The sequence below is a fragment of the Crocuta crocuta genome, unplaced genomic scaffold (genome assembly GCF_008692635.1).
Source record: "Crocuta crocuta isolate KB4526 unplaced genomic scaffold, BGI_CrCroc_1.0 scaffold92, whole genome shotgun sequence".
NCBI classification, from domain to species: Eukaryota; Metazoa; Chordata; class Mammalia; order Carnivora; family Hyaenidae; genus Crocuta; species Crocuta crocuta.
Window position 1 is genome coordinate 2,737,467 of NW_027528804.1, and position 15,194 is coordinate 2,752,660.

General features: G+C 38.4%; 1 long non-coding RNA gene across 1 annotated transcript; it reads left to right on the forward strand.

Moving 5' to 3' along the window:
• Positions 1-4: 4 nt before the first annotated feature.
• LOC144224664 (uncharacterized) lies at positions 5-9,737 on the forward strand. The gene is made up of 2 exons (XR_013333103.1): positions 5-473; positions 9,267-9,737. It is a non-coding gene; the product is annotated as an uncharacterized LOC144224664 (long non-coding RNA).
• The last annotated feature ends 5,457 nt before the right edge of the window (positions 9,738-15,194 follow it).

Consider the following 15,194-nt stretch of genomic DNA (forward strand, 5'->3'; position numbering starts at 1 on the left):
GGGGCTCCAGCTCCCCCCCGCCCGGGCCCCGCCCCCAGGTCAGCTGAGCCACCGGGGCCCGCCCCGCCTCCCGCGGCGGCGCGGGTGGGCGGTGAGCGCAGAGCCCCGGCCGACCGCCGAAGCCGTCCTGGGCTGGCACGTCTGCAGTCTGAGAGCTGCTCCGCGCTTGTTCTCGCCGCTCCGGTGCCTTAACGAGAGGCGAGAACTGTGCGTGGTCATTGGGACACCCAGTGTCCTGGGCACAGAGTGGCGCGCAAAGCCTCGGGGAGCTCAAGGACAGAGACTAGGATGACAAGACACAGCTAGAGTCTCGCGCTGCTTCAGAGAACTGGAACACCAGAGACCCTCGCCACCTCATTCCCCTCAAACTTCCCCAGCCCCTCATTCACGCTGCATGTGCCTGCCTGGAGGTGGTGACGCTCACCTGCAGCTCCATAGGTTGGTCTCAGGGCATACTCCCGCCCTTCAATGAGGTAAACAATAATTAAAATTACCTAATTCATAGGGTCATTAGGAAGGCTGAGAAATCCGGGTACAGCTTGTGGCATAGACCCTGGCCCAGAGATAGAACAGCACTTTCGTTAATGTTAGTGGACCACGACCCTCTGTTTTATAAAGCCTCACGGAGGATGCCTCCTGAGGCTCCAGAAACTTGCACTGAACGTAGAGGCAAATGTAAAATCCTCTGCCGCTCACTAAGTGTGGGACTTCAACTGGAAAGTGTCCTGAACTAACAAAACAAAGTGTAGACAGTGCCCATTGTTCTCAGGTTCTTATAAGTATAAAATGAATTAACATGTATGACAGTTCCTAACAATGCTGGGGTACCCAAGAAATAGCACAGGCTTGTTTCGGGTTTCATCGTCATGTAATCTGCTTAAGTCCTACTTTGCAGCAGGATGTATGAGTGATCCTAGAAAGCTGACAAGGAATTTTACATTGTGCAAAATAGATTTATTCCTGTGCCGATGTTATCTCCCATATTTCCATATTTAGGAGGAAATCTTTGAAGAGTTCTCTGCTATCAAATCAGATCTTTGTTTTGCCTGTTTATAATGACCCTGGAATTGCCTGAATCTGCAGAATCTTTCAGTCATTATTTTTCACAAGCCTAGCGTCTTGGCCTTAGGGATATTATGAATTACACAATCCAAGCCTCTGGCTTTACAGCTGAGGGAACAGGGTCCAAAGAGATCAGGTGACTTGCCTGTCATACAGTGGTAGACAGGACTTAACTTCTCTTCTGGCTTAGTCTTCTTGGAGTAGGGCCTATTGATTGATATTAAGGTGAACAAGGCTCTTGCTGGCTCAAAGCCTTCTTCACTTCAGCAGCATTTTTACCTTTGATTGGAACAAAGCTCTCAATTCAAATAATATGCCATAACTCAGTGCATTCAATAGTCAGCCCTGGTCTGTTCAAAACCAATAACAAGACACAAGAGCAAGAGTGGCAAATGAATGTTTTCATAAATCTTGGAGATTCCGTTAAGCCAAGTCAAAGGAAAATTTATCCCAGCAAATATATTTGGACATATTCTGTTGCTCTATTAAAAAATAGTTTAAGCAATCTATTTTAAGAGGGTGGGGGGGAGAAGAATACACATTTATCCTTTCTCCTTTCATTCCAAGACAAAACATGGCATTGCCTGGACTGCTTCACCTTGAAATCAGAAAGCTTTGAGAAAATCAAGACCCTAATAAGTATTCTGTCTAAAATTGTCTTTGGTACAGAAGCCAACAAACTTTCATTTTGTTATAGGATAATGTTTTGTCCATTATTTCCAGGAAGAATAAATATTATTTTTAGGTAGTGATAAAACTTCGCAACCTAAGTAATTTAAAGTCACAATATGAAATACAATTTTACGAATAGTCACAAGTTTCTATAACCTTACACTGTATAAAAAGATTCTATTTTGGTCATTTGATGTTTTCCAAAATTCAAATTATTTACATCAAATGATAGTTTTCTGGCTTGAAAAGACAAATAAGGTCTACAGAAGTTAAATGATATGCAGGGTCAGTATATGCAGAAGACCAATGAGGCCATTTGGCCCATATGACAATGCTTCCATCATCTCTAAATATATGAAGTTGGTAAGCTCATTAGAACCCCAAGGAATAGTGACGCCAAAGATGTTTCAATCCCATGAGATAATTACATAAATTATAATTAGAGGAAGAAAATGATTCAGGGTGTCTGCTTAATTCTCAAAGATAAGGACAGTAGGCCAGAAGTATCCCCCTGGAAAGTTATATAAAGAACTCCTAAACTCAACAGTAAGATCACAAATAATCTGGCTAAAAAAAAAAAAAAGAAAAGATGCTCCACATCATATATCATTAGGAAAATGCAAGTTAAAACAACAGTAAGATACTACTACACACCTATTAGAATGACAAAAATCCAAAACACTGATAATACCAGATGTTGGTAAGGATGTGGAGCAACTAGAATGTTCCTCATTGTTGACAGGAATGCAAAAGATATTTTGGAAGTTTGTTACAGAATTAACTGTACTTACTATATGATCCAGCAATCACAATGCTTGGTATTTACCCAAAGGAGTTGAAAACTTATTTATGTCCACACAAAAATATGCATGTGGATGTCTATAGCAGTTTTATTTGTAATTGTTAAAACCTGGAAGCAACCAAGATGTCCTTCAGTAGGTGAATGGATAAATAAACTATGATATATCCAGATATTAGAATATTATTCGGTGATAAAAACAAATGAGCTATCAAGCCATGAAAAGACAGGGAGGAAACTTAAATGCATATTATATAATGAAAGGAGCCAATCTGAAAAGGCTACATAAAATATGAGTCCAGCTATTCTGGAAATATGACATTCTGGAAAAAGGCAAACTATGGAGATAGTAAAAAAAATCAGTAATTGCCAAGGGTTAGGGAGGGACGAATATGTGGAGCACAGAGGACTTTAGGGCAGTGAAACTACTCTGTATAACCATAATGGTGCATATATATTACTATATATTTGTCAAAACCCATTGAATGTACAACACCGTGAGGGAACTGTAGTGTCAACTATAGACTTTGAGTGTTAATGTAGGTTCATCAGTGGTAACAAGTGTACCGCTCTAATGAGGGATGTGATAAAGGAGTAAGCTCTATATGTGTGGGAACAGGTAGTATATGGGAAATCTCTGTATTTTTCATTCAATTATGCTGTTACTTAAAATTGCTATTAAAAATAGTCTGTTAAAACATATATTTCTAGAAATGCCCTGGGTCAAAGAAATAAGACTTCCAGTTTATGTTTTGTCATGTAAGAAGTTTGGAAGTCATCACTGCATCCTAAAAATAAGTAAAAAGGTGAACAAAAATGAGTAGCTCTTAGATCCATCAGAGAATTCAGATGATGGCAAACCATTGCACCAAAAGCTGGAGAGATAGGTGGATACAGAGAATCACAGCTTACCAAAGCCGAAACCCATGAACAGAAAGCTCCTCAGGAATCAGTACTAGGATAGGAAAACCTAAACTATAATTGATGAATTGGTGGAGGCTGAGAGTTAAAAACTCCATAGGAGCTCAGTCCTAGGGGAGTCACCCACACTTTTGTGAGTTTTACTTCCTGGAGCTCAACCAAGTTCTCACACTGGAGATTAGAAAACAATTCCCTGATACTTCAGCAGGGCAAAGGGGGAAAGAAACCGTTTTTGAAATACACCAGACCATTCTGTTCTTCTTAACAAGTCCTGTCATCAAGAGAATCTTTTTAAACAAAGCCTAAACCTGTAGCTTTTTATCTGGGCCTAACCAACCTGGGAGAAGGGAAATACCCAACTCCAGCCCCCTCTACCTATCCTGCCCACCTAAGGAGGTGAGAAAATTGAGAAGCTCTTGTGAAGTTCACGGCTCAGGGTGCAAGCTCACGAAAAGAATAAGCCTAATCACAGGAATAGAGAAAGCCTCCGCTCTCTCCCACACTCTCCCATCCTATTACTAAAGGCCTATTTGCCATAGTTCCTTTCACCCAGTACAACATGTGTGGCTTTCACCAAAAACCTGCAGTGAAGAAAACACAATTTGAAGAGGCAGAGCAAGTATTAGCACCAGACTCAGATGTGGCAGGGATGTAGGATTATTAGTCCAGAAATTTAAAATAACTATGATTAATATACCTAGGGTTTCAGTGGATAAATACAGCATGACAGAACAAATAGAGAATGTAAGCACAGAGGATCTAAGAAAGGAATTCTAAGGAAGACCCTCAAAGAAATACTAGAGATCAAAAACATAGAGAAAAATGAAGAATGTCTTTGATAGGTTCATTAATTGGCTGGATGTGACAGTGGAGAAAATCTCTGAGCTTGAGGATATATCAACAGAAACTTCCCAAGTCAAAAAGTGAAGAAAAAAGACTGGGGAAAATGTAATAGAATAGTCAAGGACGGTGGGAGAACTTAAACAGATAGAACAAACACTTCGTTTGAATACCAGAAGAGAAGCCATAATGAAAGTGACAGTTAAGCCTTTAATCACTTACTGTGCTAGTATAAACAAAAGGCTTAAAGGGACAAGATGCCCACTTCCCCCCCTGCTCCATTTCCCCCATAAAATGATATGCCAGGTGAGGGTCAGGTGGATTAGCAGAGATGTGGGGTTGCCTCACTGTTGAGGGAACCCTGAACAAAAGGCTCTGGTTGCTTTATGGCCCCTGTAGTGGGTGGGGTGGAGGAAGGGTTAGGAATAGGAAGTTACTGGATACCGAGTCTGAGTAGGAATAAATGTGTTCAAGGTTTCCCACTTGTCCTGCCCAATAAGGGGATATGAGCAGAGTCACCTGAACAAGACCTCTGCCCAAGGCCCCAGATAAAGAGACCTAGGAATGAAGTCACTGGGGCTAGTAATGCAAATATGTGAAGAGCATGAACAGCCAGAGAGACATCAGGCCTTCGCTGCAACTCCTTTTAGAGATTGTAATACATTGGCTGTATACCAAGCATGGGATGAGAGGATGGCTTTTTCCCGCCAGGCCTGTCAGGTAAAGCCTTTGTAATTGCCTATGGTCAGACCTGATAAATTACACTTACCTCATGTGATCCAACAGATCTGATAGTGCTAGAGGTTTATCCATGAAGGATATATAGAGTTTTGGGCGAACTGCAAAAGAAGAGTCACAGTGTAGAGCCTTATATCCTAAAACAAAGCTGTTCACCATAAGTTAACTACTCGGAAAAATAGGTCCTAGTACACTATTAGGTCTTAACAAACACCAAATATCTGACCATGGTACGTTAAAGGACTATGAAGCCTGAACTGAGGATTATCAACTCAACCAAGTCATAGAGCTAGGCAGGGGTAGCAATGTCTCGTTGTATGTAAGAAGTGATATATTCAGAATCAAGCAAATCCCAGAGGACTCAAGTAAACTACATGAATAGGTGGTCTAGCCTTCTACATTATTTATCAGTGCTGCACTGATGACCTCATGGGGAGTTCCTTATGATCTACTGACAGAGGCCTGATTCACATGTAGGCTGGTGCAATATATATTGGAAACAGCCATAAAAGGTTAGCTGCCTCATTACAGCCTCATTCAGGAATGGCCCTGAATGGCATTAGTGAAAGGAAATCTCAGCACACAGAGTTGTGAGAACTGTATTTGAGTTTTCACTTCATGTGAAGGGAGAGGTAGCCTAAGATTCAGTTGTACATTCACACCTGGGAAGAGCCAAAAGTCTTGTTTGGTTGAGGCCTTAAAAGAGCCTTAAAAGAAATGTGGATAGAAGATGGGTAATATGGGGGTCTGAGTAGATAATATGTGGTCGGACACTGTAGGAGTGGACACACATATGCAGTTTTGCTCACAAGAGAACATGTACCACAGAGGAGGGTCTTGACAATCAAATATACAGAAAGATGAGTCCTGTGGATTTTAGTCAGCCTCTCCGTGCACCACTCCAGTATTTGACATTGAGCACATGAAGAAAGTGTCATAATAGTAGCAAAGATAAAAAACCATGCATGTACCCAACAACATGGGATTTCTCTCACCAAGATGATCTTACTGAGCTCTAGACCGTAAACTAGAGTAAATTACATGAATAGGTGGTCTAGCCTTCTATATCAGTGCTCTTTGATGAGCTCTAGACAATGGTACCAGCCAGCCATCTATTGACAGATTGATTACACTGGACCCATTCCTCCGTCGTGGGGCCATCAAATTGATTTACTGAAATTAATACATATTCTGAAAATGTTGTGCCTTCCTTGGCTGAAGTGTATCCACTAGTACCATTCTAGAGTTCTAGAATTCTTTCTCTTGACATGGTATCCCTACAACATTGTCTTGAACAACAGACCCACTCAAAAAATAATAATGAAATAAAATAAAATTTAAAAAGAAAATAGATACACTTGATGTCAAAGGAAATGTGAGGATAAGCTCACGAACTTGAGAATCACTCGTTTTAACAAGTATCTGATCATCCAGCAGCAGCCAACCTAAAACAAAATAAAACAAAACAAACAATAACAATAACAATAACAACAAAACAGTGGAACGGCCTGTGGAAATTTCAGCTTAGGTGTCGGCTGGAGGACAGCATCTTATGGGGTTGGAGCCCTTCTTTCAGGATGCACTATATCCACTAAACTCTGGCCAATATAAAGTGGTGTGTCAGTCAGAACTAGAATACCCAGGTATAAAAACCAAGATGTAGAAGTAGCTGTTGCCTCTCTCATCATCATTATCAGTGACTCACTAATGGAATTTATGTTTGCTATCCCTGAAACTGTTGACTCTGTTAGGTCAGAAGTCTTGGTTCCAGGGGTGGGGAAGGTACAGGGTTCCACCCAGATGGAAGTTGTGACTAACATTTTGGAGTCATTTGGGGTTCCTTATTCTACTGGACAAACAGGTAAAAAAAAAGGAGCTAATGTACTGGCTGGGGTAATGAACTCTGATTACCAGGTTAAGTTAGAGTTGCTACAACCTAATGAATGCAAGGAGGATTATGTTTGGAACCTTGAGTCATCAGTGGAATATCTCCTACCACTTCCATGCCCAATGTTAACTATCAATGGGAAACTACACTAACCGTAACCCAACAGAACCAAAACAACCTAGCATGACAACCTGCATGGGCCTCGTAGCCCTAGAACTGAGGCTGAATCCAATCAGTCTCATGGTTATTCTGGCTCCTATCATCACTTTAAATCTCAGATGAGGCACCAAGCCACAGAACCTAGCATCAAACTTTCCCAGCATCTGCCCAAAGGTACTTTCCCACTGTCTCTGACTCATTTCCCTTTTCCTACACTGTCACTATTCTGGGATTATTCCTCCCCCCGAAACATTAACAGTTAAGCTTTGCCTCCATCTCTGTGTGCTAGGGAACTCCAACAAGGACAATATTCCCTCCCAATTTCTATTCATTAGATTATTCAATCATTCTAGGGTGCCCAATAAAAATTAGACATCCAGAGTTGTTCAATAGAAATATAATGTACGACTCATAAGTAATTTTACAATATCTAGTAATCACATTTTTAAAGAGTAAAAAGAGGGACACCTGGCTGATTCAATCAGTCTAGCATGAGACTCTTGATCTTGGGGTTGTAAATTCCATCCCCACTTTGGGTGTAGAGGTTCCTTAAAAAAAATCTTTTTAAGTAAAAAGAAACAGGTGAAATTAATTTTAATAATATGCTTTATCTAAACCAATATATTAAAAATGTTATCATTTAAACATTTATTCAATATAATTATTAATTAGATACTTTACATTCTTTTTTAAATATAAGGTTTCTTCTTTTTTAAATGAAATTTTATTTTTAAGTATCTCTACACCCAAACGTGGAGCTCAAACTTACAACCCTGAGATCAAGAGTTGCATGTTTCTACCAACTGAGCCAGCCAGGTGCCCTTAACATAAGGTTTCAAAAGCTGTTGTGAATTTTATACTTACGGTACATTCAACTCTGAATGCTAACTTTTGATCTGTATTCAATTTCATATGTTTCACAGTGAAAAAAATTCACACATCCAATACTGGGGGACAATTCTCCATGGATCTCATATTTCTGAACATCTTATGAGGAATGGCACTGGATACTTTTGTTTCTGGACTGTCTTGTAAAGGATATTTGTATTTCAAACAGCCATAGAAGAAGGACACCCATGTCTTAGCTCAGGTAGTCAGGCAGAGAGCAAATTCACCCTTCCTTTGCCTTTTTGTTCTGTTTAGGCCCCCAGTGGATTAGATGATGCTGATTCACATCCAGGAGGACAATCTGATTTACTTAGCTGACCACTCACATGCTAATCTCTTCTGGAAACTTCCTTACAGACATACCCAGAAATAATGTTTAACCAGTTATGTAGGCATCCTGTGGCCTAGTCAAGATGATACATAAAATTAACCATCACAGTTCAGTGAGTTTGGCAAATGTATATACTTGTATAATCACTACCCCCATTAAGATATAGGACATTTAGGGGTGCCTGGGTGGCTTAGTCGGTTAAGCGTCCGACTTTGGCTTAGGTCATGATCTCGCAGTTCGTGGGTTCGAGCCCCGCGTCGGGGTCTGTGCTGACTGCCAGCTCAGAGCCTGGAGCCTGTTTCAGTCTGTGACTCCCTCTCTCTCTCTGACCCTCCCCTGCTCATGCTGTCTCTCTCTCTCCTAGAAATAAATAAAACATTTTAAAAAAAAAGATATAGGACAATTAATCCTAGAAAGTTTCCTTGTGCTTCTTTCTAATCACATTCCCCCCCATCCCAGGTAACCACTTTTCTGATTTCTATCACCATAGTTTAATTTTGCCTCTCTTTGAATGTCATGAAAATCGAATCACATGCTATTTTTTTTTAATCTTTTTGTTCAATATAATGTTCTCCAAATCTATCCATGTAATTCATTCTTATCCTTGAAAAATCTTTCTTTTTGGTACAGTATTTTAGGGTGATAGTTATTTTTTCTCAGTGCAGTGAAGATAATATTCCACCATCTTCTGTTTCTAAGATTTATTGAGAAATCTTTCTTTTTTGCTCTTTTTTTAATGTCTATTTTTGAGAGAGAGACAGAGTGAGTGGGCGAGAGAGAGAGAGAGGGAGACACAGAGTCCGAAGCAGGCTCCAGGCTCTGAGCCGTCAACACAGAGCCCAACACGGGGCTCAAACTCACGATCTGTGAAATCATGACCTGAGCCAAAGTTAATGCTTAGCCAACTTAGCCACCCAAGCACCCCTTGTTTTTGCTCTTGAGTCAATCCATTAATTGTTTCTTTGCAGGTAATCTACTTTACAACAGAGAGATGGCAGCTCTGTGTGGAGTCCTGGACCACAGGTTGGATACACACCGGCTGTGCACAGGCTTGTAGAAGTGAGTTCTGGTGTATGATCTCCAAGACACAGGAAGTTGTGTGTAGGGCATACAGAAATGTTGGTTTCCAGGTCAAGAGGGCTGCAAAAAGATCATCGCTGGCCAAGGCTGCAAGGTCACATATGAATTGTTTCTTGCCCTGTGGATATTCACTGAATGTCTTCACATCCACCAGCCAACCACCAGCCCACACCAGGAATTTCTAGAGAATCTCTTTTTCCCTGCATTATCCTTCCAATATCCTCTACTGAGAAAGCTTAACATTATTTTCATTTTAAAGGAGAAATGCTTAAAGGAACTCAGTTGTTTATCACAGCATACCTCAAAGATATTATGGGTTTGGTTCCAGAACACCACAATAAAGTCAGTATCTCAATAAAGCAAGTCAAATTAACTTTTTGATTTCCCAGTGCATATAAGAGTTATGTTTACACGATGCTATAGTCTATTAAATATGCAACACTGTTATATCTAAAAAAGCAATATATATACCTTTATTTTAAAATATTCTAATGTTAAAAAATACTCACCATTATCTGAGCTTTCAGCAAGTCATAATCACTGATCACAGCTCATCATAACAAATATAAGAATAATGAAAAAGTTTGAAATATTACAAGAATTATCAAACTGTGACACAGAGACACTAAGTGAGCAAATGCTGTTGGAAAAAATGGAGCTGATAGACTGGCTCAATGCAAAGTTGCCATAAATTTCAATTTATGAAAAATATAATATCTGTGAAGCAGTAAAATGCCTGTATGCCCGTATGTTGAAAAGTGCTTTTGAAGACTAGGGGCAATAAACTGAACTCAGGCTCCAATCAGACATGTTAGACTTACTCAGGTCTCTTTCTCCATATTTCTTAGCCTCTTTCTTATTTTACATCTCTCTGTGCTACATTCAGAATTTCTTCATATTTTCATCTGCTCTAATTTTTTCTTCATCTGTATCTACTGGATATTAAACCTATTCTTAGAGTTTAAGTTTCAATTACTCTATTGTTTTCTTCTGAAAGTACTGCTTTTTGTTATTTTTTTCAAATCTCACTTATCATTTTATAGTCTCTTGCTTTTTATAATGCAAACTTCTATTTTTTCTGCCATAATGGTCAAGAGGTAAGATTCTGGAATTTGATTACCTGGACTTAAATCCCAACTTCTGTTGTCTGCTGAGTAACTTTGGGTAGGTCATTCAGTCTTTTTGTCACTTAGTTTCCTCATCAATATAGCTGGGGTAAAATATATTAGCTTATAAATAAGTATATACATGTATTGATAATAATGTAAGTATATAAATAATAAGTATATATTTTCTATGAGAATTAAGAATTAATATATGCAAAGAATTCAGAATATTTTTAATACATATATAATTGAGGTAAAATTCACATAACATAAAATAAACCATTTCAAAATATATAATTTAGTGGCATTTGTTACATTAACATTGTGTTGTGTATACATCACCTCTATCTAGTTCCAATTTATTTTTGTCACTCACAGGAAAGACCCCACATCCATGAAGCAGTTACTCCCCATTCTCCACCACTACCCCCATGTCCCTGGCACACATCAGTCTGCTTTCTGTCTCTAGAGATTTAACTGTTCTGGATGTTCATATAAGTGGAATCACATAAGAAGTTGTTTTTCTGTTTGTTTGTTTTCCCACATGCTTATTTAAAAATTTTTTAATTCTAGTACAGTTAATGTAGTGTTAAATTAGTTTCAGGTATATAATATATTGATCCAACAAGGCTGTACTCCGTGCTCACTGTGATAAATTATTCTTAATCTCTTTTACGTATTTCACCCATTCTCCCATCTACTTCCCCTCTGGTAGCCATCAGTTTGCTCTCTATAGTTAAGAGTCTATTTTTTGGTTTGTCTCTTTTTGCTGTTGTGTTTTGTTTCTTCCTTTGTTTTGTTTCCTAAATTCCATATATGAGTGAAATCATATGATATTTGACTTATTTCTAACTGACTTATTTCACTTAGCATTTTACTCTTTGGATCCATTCATGTTGCTGTAAATGGCAAGATTTCATTATTTTTTATGACTGAGTAATGTTATATATATACATATATATAGATACACACACATATATGTACCATTTCTTCTTTATCCATTCATCAACTGGTGGACATTTAGGCTGCTTCCATAATTTGGCAGTTGTAAGTAATGACGCAATAAACAGAGGTGCATATATCTTTTCAAATTAGTGTTTCCATATTCTTTGGGTAAATACCCAGTAGTGGAATTACTGAGTCATATGGTAATTATGTTTTTAATTTTTGAAGAACCTCCATACTGTCTTCCACAGTTTTGCACCATTTTTCATTCCCACTAACAGTGCACAGGTTCCCTTTTCTCCACAACCTTGCCAACAATTATTGTTTATTTGTTTTTGATTTTAGCCATTCTGACAGCTGATATCTCATCTTAGTGTTGCTTTGCATTTTTCTGATGATTAGTGATGTTGAGGGTCTTCTCATGTGTCTTTTGAACATCTATATATCTTCTTTGGATAAATGTCTGTTCTTGCCTTATGTCTATTTATGTCTTATGCTCATGTTTTAATTGGATAATTTGTTTTTTGGTGTTGGGTTGTATAAGTTCTTTGTAAATTTTGGATGCTAACCTTTTATCAGATATATCATTTGCAAATATCTTCTCCCATTAGGTTGTCTTTTAGTTTTGTTGATTGTTCCTTCACTGTGCAGAAGTTTTTTTTTTTTATGTATTTCCAATAGTCTATTTTTGCTTTTGTTTCCCTTGCCTCAGGAGACATAGCTAAAAAAATGTTGCTATGGCCCATGTCAAAAAATGTTACTGCCTGTGCCCTCTCCTAGGGTTTTTATGGTTTCAGGTGTCACATTTAGGTCCTTGAGTTTATTTTTATATATGGTATAAGAAAGCGGTCCATTGTCATTTTTTTCCATACAGCTGTCCAGTTTTCCCAATACCATTTATTGAAGAGACTGCCTTATTCCCATTGCATATTCTTGCCTCCTTTGTCAAAGATTAATTTACCATATAATTGTGGGTTTATTTCTAGGCTCTTTTTTCTGTTCTATTGAGTGATGTGTCTATTTTTGTGCTGTACCATAGTGTTTTTTGATCACTACAGCTTTGTAATATAATTTGAAATCATGTATTGTGATACCTCCACTTTTATTCATCTTTTTCAAGATTGCTTTGACAATGCAGGGCCTTTTATGGTTCCATACAAATTTTAGGATTGTTTATTCTAGTTCTGTGAAAAATGCTGTTGGCATTTTGATAGGGATTGCATTAAATCTGTAGATTGCTTTGGATATATGGATATTTTAACAATATTTGTTCTTTCAATCCATGAGCATGGATATTTTTCCATTAGTGTCATCTTCAATTTCTTTCATCAGTGTTTTATAGTTTTCAGAGTAAACATGTTTCACTTCCTTGGTTAAGTTTATTCATAGGTACTTTATCATTTTTGGTGCAATTGTAATTGGGATTGCTTTCTTAATTTCTCTTTCTGCGACTTCATTATTGGTGTACAGAAATGCAACGGATTTCTGTATATTGATTTTGTACCCTGCAACCTTACTGAAATCATTTATCAGTTTTAGTGATTTTTTGATGGAGTCTTTAGGGTTTTCTATATATATTATTTTGACATTTACAAATAGTTAAAGTTTTAGTTCTTCCTTTCCAATTGGGTTGCCTTTTATTCCTTTTTCTTGTCTGATTGCTATGGTTAGATCCTCTAGTATCAAGTAAAATAAAGGTGGTGAAAGTGGATATCCTTGTCCTGTTCATGATCTTAATTGAAAACCTCTAAGCTTTTCACCATTGACAATGATATCAGTTGTGGATTTTTCATATATGACCTTTATTATTTTGGGGTATGGTTCCTCTAAACCTTCTCTGTTGAGGGTTTTTATCATGAATGTATGTTGTACTTGGTCAAATACTGTTTCTGCATGTATTGAAATAATTAAATGGTTTTTATCCTTTCTGTTTTTTTTTAAAGTGTCTTTATTTATTTTAGGGGGTGGGAGGGGCAGACAGAGGAGAAAGAGAATCCCAAGCAGGCTTTGCACTGTCAGCATGGAGCCTGATGTAGGGCTCAAATGCATAAACTGTGAGATCATGACATGAGCTGAAATCAGGAGTTGGATACTTAACTGACTTGAGCGATCCAGGTGCCCCTATCCTTAACCTATGTGAAACACACAGGTACCCACCCCTATCCTTTTTGTTATTGATATGATGTATCACATAGATTGACTTGCAAATATTAACCACCATTGCATCCCAGGAGTAAATCCCACTTGACTGTAGTGAATGATTTTTTATAACTTTATTTCTGAGAGAGAGAGACAGACAGACAGACAGCGTGAACAGGGGAGGGTCAGAGAGAGAGGGAGATACAGAATCTGAAGCAGGCTCCAGGCTCTGAGCTGTCAGCACAGAGCCTGATGCAGGGCTCGAACCCATGAACCGTGGGATCATGACCTGAGCCGAAGTCGGACACTTAACTGACTGAGCCACCCAGGCGCCCCTGAATGATTTTTTTTTTAATCAAAATATTTTTTTTTCAGGAATAGATTTAGTATTTCATTATTTACATATAACACCCAATGCTCATCCCAGCCAGTGTCTTCCTTAATGTTCCTTACCCCTTTAGCCCTTCCCCCCACTCAGCACCCCACCAGCAACCCTCAGTTTCTTCTCTGTATTTAAGAGTCTTTTATGGTTTGCCTCCCTCTCTATTTTTATCTTATTTTCCCTTCCCTTCCCTATGTTCATCTGTTTTGAATCTTAAATTCCTCATAGGAATGAAATCATATGATATTTGTCTTTCTCTGACTGACTTATTTCGCTTAGCATAATACCCTCTAGTTCCATCCATGTTGTTGCAAATGACAAGATTTCATTCTTTTTGGTTGCCGAGTAATACTCAATTGAATATATATACCACATCTTCTTTATCCATTCATCGGTTGATGGACATTTAGACTCTTTCCATATTTTGGCTATTGTCTATAGTGCTGCTGTAAACATTGGGGTACACGTGTCCCTTTGAATCAGCAGTTTTGTATCCTTTGGATAAATACCTAATAGTGCCATTGCAGGGCTGTAGGGTAGTTCTATTTTTAATTTTTTGAGGAACCTCCATACTGTTTTCCAGAGTGGCTGTACCAGTTTGCATTTCCACTAGGAATGCAAAAGAGTTGCTCTCTTTTCGCATCCTTGCCAACATCTGTTGTTGCCTGAGTTTTTAATGTTAGCCATTCTGACGGTGTGAGGTGGTATTCATGGTGGTTTTGATGTGTATTTCCCTGATGATGAGTGATGTTGAGTATCTTTTTATGTGTCTGTCACCTTTCTGTATATCTTCTTTGGAAAAGTGACTATTCATGTGTTTTGCCTATCTCTTCACTGGATTATTTGTTTTTTGGGTGTTGCTTTTGATAAATTCTTTATAGATTTTGGATACTAACCCTTCATCAGATATGTCATTTGCAAATACATTCTCCCATTCTGTCGGTTGCCTTTTAGTTTTGCTGATTGTTTCCTCCACTGTGCAGAAGACTTTTATCTTGATGAGGTCCCAGTAGTTCATTTTTGCTTTTGTTTCCCTTGCCTCTGGAGATCTGTCTAGTAAGAAGTTGCTGTGGCTGAGGTCAAAGAGGTTGTTGCTTGTTTTCTCCTCTAGGATTTTGATGATTTCCTGTCTTACATTTAGATCTTTCATCCATTTTGAGTTTATTTTTGTGTATGGTGTAAGAAAGTGGCCCAGGTTCATTCTTCTGCATGATGTTGTCCCATTTTCCCAACACCACTTGCTA